Genomic DNA, 12,742 nt, shown 5'->3' with positions numbered 1-12,742 from the left:
AAATTTGGCTCATAGGTCAAAGCCTTCCTTGACCTATGAATTCGAATTTAGAAGACCCTCTTCTGGGCTTCTATAGCCCCTCTGTGCCTACTTTATGAGCACCTATCCCACTGTCCAGTAGCCATTGGTCTACATGTGTATCTCTTCCATACAACTGGAATGAACTTGAAAGTCGAGATCATGCATCCACGAATTTTTTATTCCTATTACTTAGCCTAGTATTCAGTAGGATGGTAGATAGATGGCTAGAAGGAAGGGAGAGAGGGAGGGAGAAAGGATGACATAATTCTTCAAAGCTCTGCTCTCGTGTTACTTCCTTTGTGAAGTTCTATCATCTCTCCCATCCTGTTGCCCTTGCCTTGTACATATGTAATTAAAAAACCCATCATTTGACTTGCATTATGGACAAGTTATGAACCATTCCTTCAACGGGTGTAAGCTCTTTGGGGTCAGAATTCAAGGCTACTTCATCTGAGTGTCTCTAAAGATGCCGTGTTCATTGTGCCATAAACATTCATGAAAAGTTGTGTTATTGTTAGGCCATAAAAATGTGAACATCATTCAAACAAATCCCAAACTGGACAGGAGAATATTCCTAGCTGTAGACATTAAAAAAGCTGATTCATCAAACATAACTAGTGGAGTGGGAAGCGGGTAGGGCAATGCTCATAGTAGTAATACTAATTTATATTTACTGAGCAGTTACTATAGGACACATGCTGTTCTAAGAACCTTACGTGCATACAACTACCATTCAATGATGCTCAGTGGTATGTAAGCATGTCTCTTGTTTGAAGCAGTGACAACTGTGCATCTATAACTCAGGAGAGTGTTGGATCTAGTGAGTTTCAGGCTTGTATATGAAAGCTGAGATTAAATGGATTTGTTCTGAGAGTTAGCAGAGAGCTTTATCAATTGCTCTGTCCACATGAGTATTTTAAGCCAGCATTATTTTAAATTCTGTTAACCTGTGATTTTTACAACGTGAATTGAAAATATTTCTCTCTGAATTCCAAGATATTTCAGTAAATAAATAACAAGGTCTACAGCCATGCCACCCTGAATGTGCCTGATCTAGTCTGATCTCAGAAGCTAAGCAGGGTCAGGCCTGGTTAATTCTTGGATGGGAGACCACCTAGGAAGACCAAGTGCTATAAGTGTTTAAAAAAAAAAAAAAAAAAGAACAGGTTTTCAGACACCTGAGGTGGTATTCTCTCTTTTATGGTATCATAATAACAATGGCTACCATTTCCTGAAGGATGAGTGTGAATCCTATACAGGAGCTCTATACAGAGACACCCTCCCTCCCTTGCAAGGCTGTGCTGTGATTAAACACAGTAAGGAGTATAATAAGGAGTAGCCCAGAAAACCCTTAGATGGGGACTGTTATTACTTCAACCCTCACAGTAACCTCAACAGGGAGAGCACTGTTTCCCTCATTTTAAAGAAGATGGTAGTGTTGCAAGAGAAGGTGGACAACTTGCCTAGAGTCATATCGTTAGTAAGTTGGCTGAGTCAGGATTCGAATCCAAGTCTGTCTGAGTCAGTGTTAACTATTAACTTACAATGGAGTCTAATCTTACTACTTTAAATTATTTTATGATCCTAGGAAAGTGATCTCCTCTCCGGCTTGTGATGTTTATTGTGGGGGTAGAAATTCATAAGTGAAATAATGAATTTGGGCCTGGCAGAGATTCCGAGTTCTAGGACTCCAGGTGACCCTGATCTATGGTCTGGACCATGCTCCTGACTAGAGGGCCGAGTCCCGAAATGTAAGCATCTAATGCAATTTTAGAGGCCTCTCGAGAAAGGGTGCATCTGACCCACCTTGTGGGCTCACGGGGCTGTTACCAGGAATAATAAAAAAGCCTAAGACATATCCAAGTGCCACAGTGACAGATGTGACTGTACATAAATTAGTCTTGCAGAAAGCTACTTGCCTGAGGTCATCATAAATTTCTGATGGTGCAACACAAGACTGATTGTATTTACTTTTGCTCTTTGTCGGGCAGAGGAGTGCGATAGGCCAGTAAAACAATTTAGTTGGCTGGTAAATTATCTGCAAGATTGATTAAAAATAGGAGGCAAGCAATTGGCAAATTGTCAATGCACAGAAAAGAATACTCAATAACTAGATCCAGAGATTAAATTAATTTAACGCAAGGGCATCATTTGTGGAGGATGTTTCCTTGAACTCTTGTGATATTGTTTGGACTGAAATTACTGTGAGTGAGTGAGTGAGTGTGTGTGTGTGTGTGTGTGTGTGAATGAAGCGGACATGTAACATGGTGCTCATCGTGGCTCTCAATTCAAGATTAGGAAAGCAGTAAAGATAATACACGGGGGACAGCCATCCTTAATGTTCATCATTCTAAAAGAGATCATTTGGTGAAAATTAGAAAGAAAACATCAGCCATGTAATAAATTACTCTGAGTATCCCAAGAATTGGAAGCTGGCTATTGTTCCCTCTTCTCATAAATGATGTGCCTAGATTATGCCATCACTCTAACATGATTACATATGCAAATGGTGCAGACAGTTACACAATTTACAATCTGGCTGAAATTGTTAAAGAACTGGCAAATGGACTTTGACAAATCACAATTTGAGGTTTTAAAAATGAACTTTTATCACAGAGCATGAAAACAACTGATATTCAGCTGTGCTTATGTAAATTCCTTGAGCAAAAGGAATTTACAAAAGAGATGCATACTCAACTGCATTTTAAGAACTAGCATCAACTCTTCACTGTGCTTGGGAAATGGATTACTCGAATATTGCCCTGGTAGAATCAAATATTAAAATAATCGAGAATTATCATATATACCACACATGGCTCACCAATTTTAAAAGGGTTAGGCTACAACAACATATATTGAATTAATATTTCTTTGATGAGTCAGAGGGCACTTCAAGATCTTGCTCTGCCTCCAGGTCATCATTATGAAATACTATTGATACTGGTGAGGCCTGGGAGATAATTAATAAAGAGATCTGGTCAACAGAACACAGGAAAACAGGGAGTCTACTGTTTTTAGACATTTATGTCAGGGTGTTTCCCTTTCAATTTTGATCTCTTTATATCCCTAGAGAAGCTTAGAGCTCGCTGTTGCCTTTCTATCTAGGCCATAGCTTGGTTACATTATAAGTAGGATTTCTCAAGGTTTTCAATCAACGATTCTTACTGGCATCTGGAGTCTTCTGCTTGATTATCGTGTATTCAGTATTTTCCTATTAAGTATATTTACAACAACTCTCCTCCCCACCCTCCTTGTTTCTCCCACACATGGCCGCTATCTCGATATACAACTGAACAGAAAGCTTAGAAAGCATCTCTGTGCAAAATTGTAAAAGGAGAACTAGACATGGCCCGTTTCTTTAAGATCTACTTCAAATACACTGATAAACATATACAGAGAAAGGCTGTCGGGATCATTAAAAAAACTTAGGTCCAGAGGAAAGAGCCAGCAGGATTTAGATGATATGCAAGACCTCCTAACCACTCGTTTCCCAGTCAAATAAGACCAGTTTCAAGTTTACAATTTGGTTATTGCTCTTTTCTGAAGTATAAATTATTCACTCTCCTCTTAAATTATAGGGCCCCAAATTAGACTATAGTGGGGTGTTGACCAGTGTAAGGTATAATGAGAAGGTTACTTGTGGTTTCAAATTTTGTATTTCTAGCCAGGGATATTTCTAACAGTGGCTGGTTAGTTCATTCGGTTAGCAAATAGGTAATAATGAAACCAAAAGAATGAGTTCATTGCCCCGTGGGCCAGTCATTTTATAACTATAGACAAGAGATCCTAAGGTTTGACTCCAGTGCTAGTCAGCTACCTTGAAAATAAAAGTGACTCACTAAAGAGAGAGGCAAAGTCAGTGGCCAGCAAATATTTGGAAAACGATTGCTACATCACTGAAGATCAAAGTGATGAGAATGAAAATAACAGTTTCTCTGTTAGGTTCCTTTTGGAAAACAAACAGGAGGGGAGGAGAGGGAAGAAGAAAAGGGGTGGAGAGAGAAGAAGAAAAAGATGAATAAGAGACACAGAGAAAACCCCGTTCTGGCATGGATAAGTAAAACAGCCACTCTATCATGGCAGATGGAAATGTAAATTGGGACAATGCTTTAGGAAATAATTTGGCAATAAAAGAGCCAAACGGATGCTTATGCCCTTTGGCTCAGTAGTTCTACTTCCAGCAATCTAGCCTACAGAATTGGAGAAGCTGTCCTTTTCCTGTGGAACAGTCTCTCCACTATGTCCCGTGTTTTAACACCACTAGCTGCATGTTTGTGTGACAGAAGCCACTGAATTGAAATGGGCTGATTCCATTTTGGGGAAACAAGGTAAAAATACCTCCAGGAGAGAAAGAGATTTATGTCTGCCCAAAGATGTTCACATCGGCTTTATTTATGTTTGTGAAAAAATGCTAGCAATATAAAAATAGTGGAATAGTTAATAACTAATATTCCATGCATATGATCAAATTTATCCCACAGTTTGTGATGAGTCTTCCACTGACACAAAAATTGTTCATCATATGAAAAATAGAATATAAATCTGTATAAATAATATGATGTCAAGAGTGTAAAACAATATGTGTAAACAGAGAAAAATACATCAAACTCATAAGCATGATGATTCTGGTTGGCACCATTTAGACTAATTTAATTCTTCACAATTTTCTATGTTTTCAAATATTAAAAAGATTAGCGTGTTAAATGTTGATTTTTATAATCAGAAAAATATTTACATATTTTTAATGAAAAGATTTAAGTAATATGGGAACTTTATATAATGGTGTTAAATGACAAAAGTAGAATTTAAGATGGAAAAATACAGTATGCTCTTATTTAGGTAAAATGTGCCTAGAAAACTGGGTGAAAGTAATATATTGGTACGAATGAGCCACAAGAAGCTCTCTGAATGATGGATTATGGATGCCCATTCTGGTACTTTTCTGCATTTTTTTCTACGTTATGTATTACTTCTATAATCAAAATTAATGAATAAAATATTTCAAAAATATTATTTTACAAAAGAAACCTGGATAAGAGTGTGCAAATAAAGCAGTGAAACTCTTACTTACCAACACTGCCCAAACAACTCTTGAATGCCAAACAATAATGCCAAACATTAACAATAATGTCTTTTTAGTAGATTTACCACAGGACATGACCATTTTTGTAAGCAAATACTGGTCAAACATGGTTCAACCCAATGTATGAGGAACAGCACAGACTGTCTACCTGTAAAATTAATTATCAGGCTGTCGACTGTTATTTTGCCTTTGGTCTGTCAGTGTTGCTCCGAGAAAACCCTCAATCTTCTAAAGCGGTGATTCTCAAACTTTTTGGTCTCAGGGCCTGTTTACAATCTTAAAAACTGTTACGGGTGCCAAAGAACATTGAAATATTAGAGACCGAAATAGAGAAATTAAAAAATATATGTATTAATTTAAAAATAAAAGAACAAACCCATTATAGGTTAACTTTTTGAAAATAATTACTTTTCCCAAACTGAAATAATTTAGAGAGAAGGGTAGCACTGTATCACATTTTTATAAATCTCTAATGAGAAGACAGCTAGATTCTCAGATCTGCTGCTACATTCAATCTATTGTAATATAATAAGTCCTGTAGCTTCTGGAAAACTCCATTGTATACTTGTGAGAGAATGAGTGTGAAAAAGGCAAAGAATATCTTTGTATTAGTATGTAAGCCAGCTGATGTCAGAACCCACAGGAAACCAAAGGTTTCCCAGACCATGCTTTGAGAACTGCTGGTCTAGAGTTATGATTCAAGGCCATTTTAGGGTCACGGTTCCCCCAAGAATCATGCATGTTCTCCTTTCTCCAAGAAAGGAGCATGCACATGCATGCACACACACATCCGATAGTTTGTAAATAACTTTGGGGGTTCACAAACACTGAAGTCTATGGACTCCTCAGATTAAATGTACCCCAGGTCAACATGCCCAGTTAAGGTGCTTGGTAAATACTGTTGCATGAGAATGAATAAAAATTTCTTAGCAAAATTAGAGAAATATCTAAAATCACTGAAAGACTTAATGAAATTAAATGGTAAATAGTGGCTGGATCTGGTTAGCTGCGCTCTGACGCTGAATCAGCAAAATGCCTCCTCATACAAATCGGAAGGAATAAACGCAAACTCCATCCTTCATTTCTTCCTCACACTTATTTTTTCCCCCAAAGAACCTAACTGGCTGCAATGCAAAGACATGTTGAAAAATATATAAATATATATTTGGGGGTTTAAATAAATCCATTAAATTTGATTGTCTTGAGTTGCTTATCAAGGGTGTGTGAATAATGCCAGGAAAAGATACTTTTCTAAAAATCAATAAGTTGAAAGTGCTGTTTTAGGGTTGCTGTAGTTGTTGGTTGTGTTTCATAGTTATTCCTATTGACCTGAATTCAAAAACGAGGTATTGATTTATAAAGTACCTTCAGTAAATAAATGCACATTCTTTCAGCTAACCCTAATAACCTGTAGCATACAGAATAAGATTTCAGCTCAGCTCAGTAGAGTTGAGCTTATACTGTCACAATTAATCCTTTCTAAGACTCATACGGCTGTTCTTATGTAGGGGAACAAAAGAGACGGCGGACAAGAAAATCATGGAAAGAAGAAAGAGACAGGGACATCTTGGCTTCTTTTTCAGAAAGGTTTTCTTCCAATATTATTTTGGTTTCCTGAACAGTTGAGAGGCAAAGCTAAACAAAACTACAGCTGTCCAATGATCAAATGATGACTCACCCAATACTTATACGTTATAGATCTACTCAGCTTTCCTCTTGAGATTGAATGGTATTTATTATAAGCAGAAGGGTATCTCTTTGGTTGACTGCTGGGTCCATTCTAGAGAAACAGAGGATGAGGTCAATAGCCCCTGGCTTTAGATTCAAAGTTCACATCAGGGCAATGCTGTGGCTCAGTTCTGGTCTGTCTCTCCCTGCCATTATTGATCTGCCACAAATGTTGGTTGTTAAAAACCATATTGCATTAAAAAAAAAAAAAAACAACCCGGAGTTCTTTAAAATAATTTTCTACCAACTTCAATCGACTTGCCCCTCGAAGAGGCAGCTAAACACCATGAAAGCAAGCTTAAACAAGGTGTAGGAAGAGTTTCTGGGCATTGGGTTTCTTTCTGGACTCTTCTTGAGGCTTAATGACACTGAAGGACAATACGGAAGTGAGCAGAAACCAAGCAGTAGAAGTAAAACTACCACGCTGGGGAAGTGTACCTGTATCTGTGTTGAAGGCATTGTGCTAGATACAGGGAGGCTGGTGAATGGATAAACCACCTGGTGGCTCCTAATTAGTGGCCACAGAGTAGGATCTGGCAAAAGCCTACACATTTAAATTTAAATCCCAAAGAATATACATATTTTTTTAACAATCATGTTTTCTATTATTTCTCTTAGTTATTGTATTTTGATTATTTAAATAGCTTTGTTCCTTCAAAGCATGTTTTTTCAGGCTACGATAATTCCTCTGTAGTGGTAGCATTTTCTGACCCAGGATTGGGAATGGGGTGGTGAGGAAGGGGGCAGTAAGTGGGTGGTGGGCTCTGAGCCTCACACCTGGCTTTAATCAGAGAAGTTCTATTTGATCTGTTTTTATATATTGAAGCTACGAGTAAGATTTTATTAGAAAAAAAGAATTCTGCTGCTAAAAACAACAACAAAAGGTTGAAAGCCACTAGTCTGGGGAAACTATATTTAGACTGACATCGAACCTGAATGTTAATAATTCTTCTGTTGAAATTAAGGTGACTTCTCTTAAAAAAAACTTTCCAGTTACTCGCGTTCATTATAGAAAAAGAATAGAGAAAACAGACAAGGGGCGGGGGGGGAATACCCATAATCCTGTTACCCCGAGATCACAGCTGTAAACATTCGATGACTATTCATTACCCTGTTCCACTCTCTTGCTGGCGCTTGCGTGCACGTGCACGTGCGCATGCACGCTCTCTCTCTTTCCCTCTCTCCCTCCCTCTTCCCTCCCTCTCTTCCCCACCCATATACTTAATAAAAATGAAAATGACCTCAAACTCTACATACTGTTTGTCACATGATTTGTTTTTACATAATATACCATGAACATCTCTTCTTCATGCCGACAAATATACCTCTGAATCAAACTTTATAAAGGCTCATATGGACTTTATCCATTTCTAACATGCATCTAGTCTATCTAATGCCTTGTTTAAGGCATTTGTTTTGCTATTATAAGTAACCCCACTGGGAACTTCTAGATAGCTATATAGGGCAGCCCTTCCTAACGGGTATGCCATGGCATGCTGGTAGAGTGTAAATGGGTTCCAGTGTGGGAGATAATGGAGAACTCAGCCCACTAGCTGATCCGCCCCCACCCCTATGCCCGGGGCTGTGAGCTACCTCCAGTGTCTACCTTAGGTACTCTGCACATGGGCTTTTGTGGCCTAGGACTCTAACATTCTAGGAAAGTATTGATACAGAGCAGGAATTACAAATATGTCCTCTCCAGCCACACCACCTGGATATGAATCTCAGGGCCACTATTTACCAGCTAGGGGGGGATCTTGGAGAAGTGACTTCTAGCTGATAAATTAATACATGTAAGCACTTAGAACAATGAGAAGTACATGCGATAAAAATATTAATTATTATTATCCTAGTATATACATCCACATGCTTTTTTACTATTTCAAAGCTGGGATGGTTTCTGATTAGAAGATAGAATGTTACATTTGGGATTTGGAAGCTCTCATGTCTCTGTGTGGTATAGGACAGGGGTCCCCAACCTCCAGGCCATGGACCGGTACCAGTCTGTGGCCTGTTAGGAACCAGCCCGCACAGCAGGAAGTGAGCGGTGGGCCAGCGAGCAATGTTTCATCAGTATTTGCAGCTGCTCCCCAGTGCTAGCATCACCGCCTCAGCTCCGCCTCAGATCATCAGGCATTAGATTCTAACAGAAGCACTTTTTCCTGGTGCCAAAAAGGTTGGGGTCCACTGGTCTAAGGCACAGCATCCCAAACAATGTGATGAGAAAGTGATTCTTTTGCCCTCAAGATGTCATGGCAATGCCTGAGGGAACAGAGGCCCTGGGCTGATAGCATCTAGTCTTTGATTACTCCAGTCTGCTGAACAAATAGAATCATTTTTGTCGTGTGCAAAGACTTGTGAAAGGTTGGGAAGCGTGGTCATAAGCTTCATGTTTATTTCAGAATTCACTCAAAGATTCCCTGCCTTTGCAAATTTTGCTTTCCCCCTCTTTCCCCTCAACTCTAAGAACCAATTATTTGGCAAACGATCACATTTAAGCACACTCTTAGCCTGACCTATGTGTGTAAAAAGAAAGAGATCGGTTTTCAATAGTAATTTTCTGATGTAACTTCAAGAGCATATTGCAATCTAATATGATAATTACCACTTTTTAGAGAAAGAAAAACAAGTTAATAATCCTTTACCTACATATCATGTGACTCTTTTGTTTTCTAATACTTGGCTAGTTCCTGCAGCTTGGGGACATTTGTGGGGTGAATGTGTGATATTGAAAATAATGCACTGCTAAAACCTGAATGGATATTTAAAACACTGGGGACATTTTTCCGTCTTTAATTTTAGTTGCTATTTCTCCTAGTCTTTAGGTTTCAAAGTTTATAGCCTTCTCCTTTGTGGGTCTGGGTCCCATTTTTGCTCCAGTTTAGCGCAGATACATGTATCAAATTCTGGCTGAAAATCAGCTGTCTTCTCAGTTTTCAGAAGATGGCTCTCCTATTCCTTCCATAAGCTCCTTGAGTCTTTGTTCTTTGGTCCAATCTGTAAGCCATCTGCACCCTTCATTATTAAGAACATATTTACCGAGATTTCACAACTGTTTAATAGATATGTATCTTATTACATGTTTGATACACCTCATTAAACATACGATTCAATTGGTATTTATTTAACATTCAGTAAACACTGAGACCCCCTCAGCCTAGATGGGGGTGAGGGGGGCGGGGAAGGGGAGAAGCCCAGCTCGGCATCAATGCTTTCCTTTGTCCTGTAGGAGCTGCTCCTGCTGCAGCCTAGTCCTTCATCTTTAACCCTTCAACACGCCAGCTCAGATGGGCTCGGGCAAAGGATCAAAGTTGGGACTGAAGCCTAAACTGTAGTTTCCAGCTCGAGCTTCCACGGGGGCTACCAGTCTGGATGAGGTCCATGCTCCCCGGTGCCATCTCAGCAACAATGCTAAGTGTGAGCTCTGGGGTAGCCTGTCTTTCCAGATCAACAAGTGTGACTGTGATTTTTTTTTTAAGTGACTTATGGTGTGACCATCAATACAACTCAACAGGCGGAGGATGCCAAAAACCTCCCAGCTGCTCTCCCAACCCAGACCAGATGCATCAGAAGCTCTATTAAATGAACTCCATGAACATCAGGATGCTCTGTGTCTATCAGGCTACTCCATCCCTTACTTGCTTCATCTCCAAGAGCCTTGGTTCTGGCGCAGACCTCGCCTCACAGAACCCAGCTCTTTGAGTTTACCTCTCTTCTCATACACTAAAGTTACCCCAGCCATTTCAGAAAAATAATGATACATCTGAGTCCTCTACAGGGGGTGGCCAAAGGTAAAAAATGTGACCAAACACACAGCCTTTCTTTAAACGGAACTTTTCAGGCATGAGCTTCTCATCCCTGCCAACTTTGCTTTCTCTTAAAGCACAGGTTTAGAGAAACATTACTTCATTTAAACATTTGAGGCTTTTTTCTTTTTCAGTTTTCAGGATTCATATATGAAGAAATTCAAAGAAGCTGCAGTAACTCCTCTGTGAGAAAAGTTTTCCTTTAAGAGGGCCACATGTCCTAGCCAAACAACTGATTACAAACTGTGGGACTGAAATGCTTTCTGTGAGGGGGGCAGGAGGCAATTTAGTTCTTAGTTCTTTGCCATAAATAACGGATTAAAAAGCTTAGCTGATGCTATAAATTAAAAATGTGAAACTAATTATACCAGCCCTATAAAAGCGAAACAATCAATTCATAACCCAAGTATGTGATGTGACAGCTTCTACTGGGTATATGACAAGAGGAGCAGAGAAGACCCAGTAACCCTACAAGAATCTGTCCTCTAGTCCAGAACCACAGGCCACTTCCATGTTGCAAAGCAAAAACGGTAGGAGCTCTGTTGTTCTCTCTACCCATTTTTCATGACAAGTTTCATCCTCTCTTCCCTTTCTCCACCCCTTCCATGCAGGCCCATTACTCAAAAGGAAGGCGCACCCATACCAACAAGCACAGCTGCAGCTTTGCCAATTCAAACCAGATGGGTCTGCAAGGCAGCTGCTGCCAAGACTATAATTCAACCGGGAATTCCTAAATGTTTCAACCAACCATTTAATAATGTTCTAGTTAGAGTTTTCTCCCTGTTCTAAATAAATGGGTGAGGCCAACTTGGTTGGACGATGCACGTTTAGAAAAGTTCTCTGTGCTGCTCAGTGGACTGTTGGCTTCTGGGTTAGATGGACCTACTCGACATATCATAAGCTGCCTGTGGTTTCACCACTCCTAGCTAGTCCTCTTCTGGGTGTAGTGGAATAAATCACTGTTTGCAGTTCTTCATGCGCTCTATGTATTAGAATTATACATTTATACCTTTGCCTTGTGATTTTGTGGTCCTCCCACTAAAAGTAGAGTTTATTTCCTCATTGAACTGATGTGTGGCCAACTATGTACTTGATTTGGTTAACAGATTGAGTGTGAGTGTGTGTGTGCGTGTGTGTGTGTGTGTGCATGCGTGTGTGTGCATGTGCATGCTAGCTCCAGGTTGAGGCCTGGAGAGGCACAGTATCTTTCTGTTCCCACTCTTACCCTCTGATGATCTATCATGAGAATAATATGCCCTGGATAGTGACTGGTCTAAGAAGAATGAAAAAACACTTGAAACTGACTTGAACCCATCTCACAACCTGAAGCCAAGTCTAGCTGATCCCAGACAAGCACAGTAGAGCTACAGCTGGCCTACAGACACACAAAGGAAAAATAAATGTTTGCCGTTTTAAGATACTGCATTTTGGGAAGGTTTGTTACACAGCGGTACTGTGGCAATAGCTGACTGATATAATTGCCGCCTGAGTTAGCATGTGATTATGTTACGCTCTTGCTTTCTGGCTCCTTGCAACTTACAGGGCAAGTCCAAACTCTTTACCATGGCATTCAGGGCCTCTCCAAATCCAGTTCTGGCTTAAGTGTCAGTCTCTCTGCAAAAACCCTCCTGAACTGAGTTGGTTCCCCTCTTTTGGGTTTCCAGAGCACTCCCATGATCTGCTACAACAGTACTCATTGTACTGGATATCACTAGTATTGTATCTATCTCCCCAGGAAACTGTGAACTCCAGAGTCAAGAGTTAACCCATTGTCTTTGTAGCCCCAACACTGTGTACAGTAAATAAATTGGATTTGCTTAGTAATGATTACAGCCTGCCTGATTTTGACAGGAAACACTGATAGACTATTTGCTTAGAACAGACTCAAATGTTATTGAACATTTTCAAAAAAGTAACTTATATTCCCCAGTTTCCTAGTTCAGGAGTCTAGGATTACACAATGATCTGGGTTTCGGTAGGGGATAGACAGTGGCACAAATATCATTGAAGGTCATAAAGATATGTGCCAAAAGCAGGGCCAGGGCCCACTTAAGTTCTCCCTTGGGATTTCAGCCTGATCCTTGTTCTAATGTTGACCCATGGC

At 39.8% G+C, this 12,742-nt stretch overlaps 1 pseudogene; it reads left to right on the top strand.

Moving 5' to 3' along the window:
- Nucleotides 1-1,041: 1,041 nt before the first annotated feature.
- LOC120594032 (uncharacterized) lies at nucleotides 1,042-1,160 on the top strand (annotated as a pseudogene).
- Nucleotides 1,161-12,742: the final 11,582 nt, after the last annotated feature.

This window comes from Pteropus medius, unplaced genomic scaffold (genome assembly GCF_902729225.1).
Source record: "Pteropus medius unplaced genomic scaffold, Ma_sr-lr_union100, whole genome shotgun sequence".
In the NCBI taxonomy this organism is placed as follows: domain Eukaryota; kingdom Metazoa; phylum Chordata; class Mammalia; order Chiroptera; family Pteropodidae; genus Pteropus; species Pteropus medius.
The sequence above is the reverse complement of the archived record's forward strand: the minus strand, read 5'-3'. Positions and strand labels throughout refer to the sequence as shown.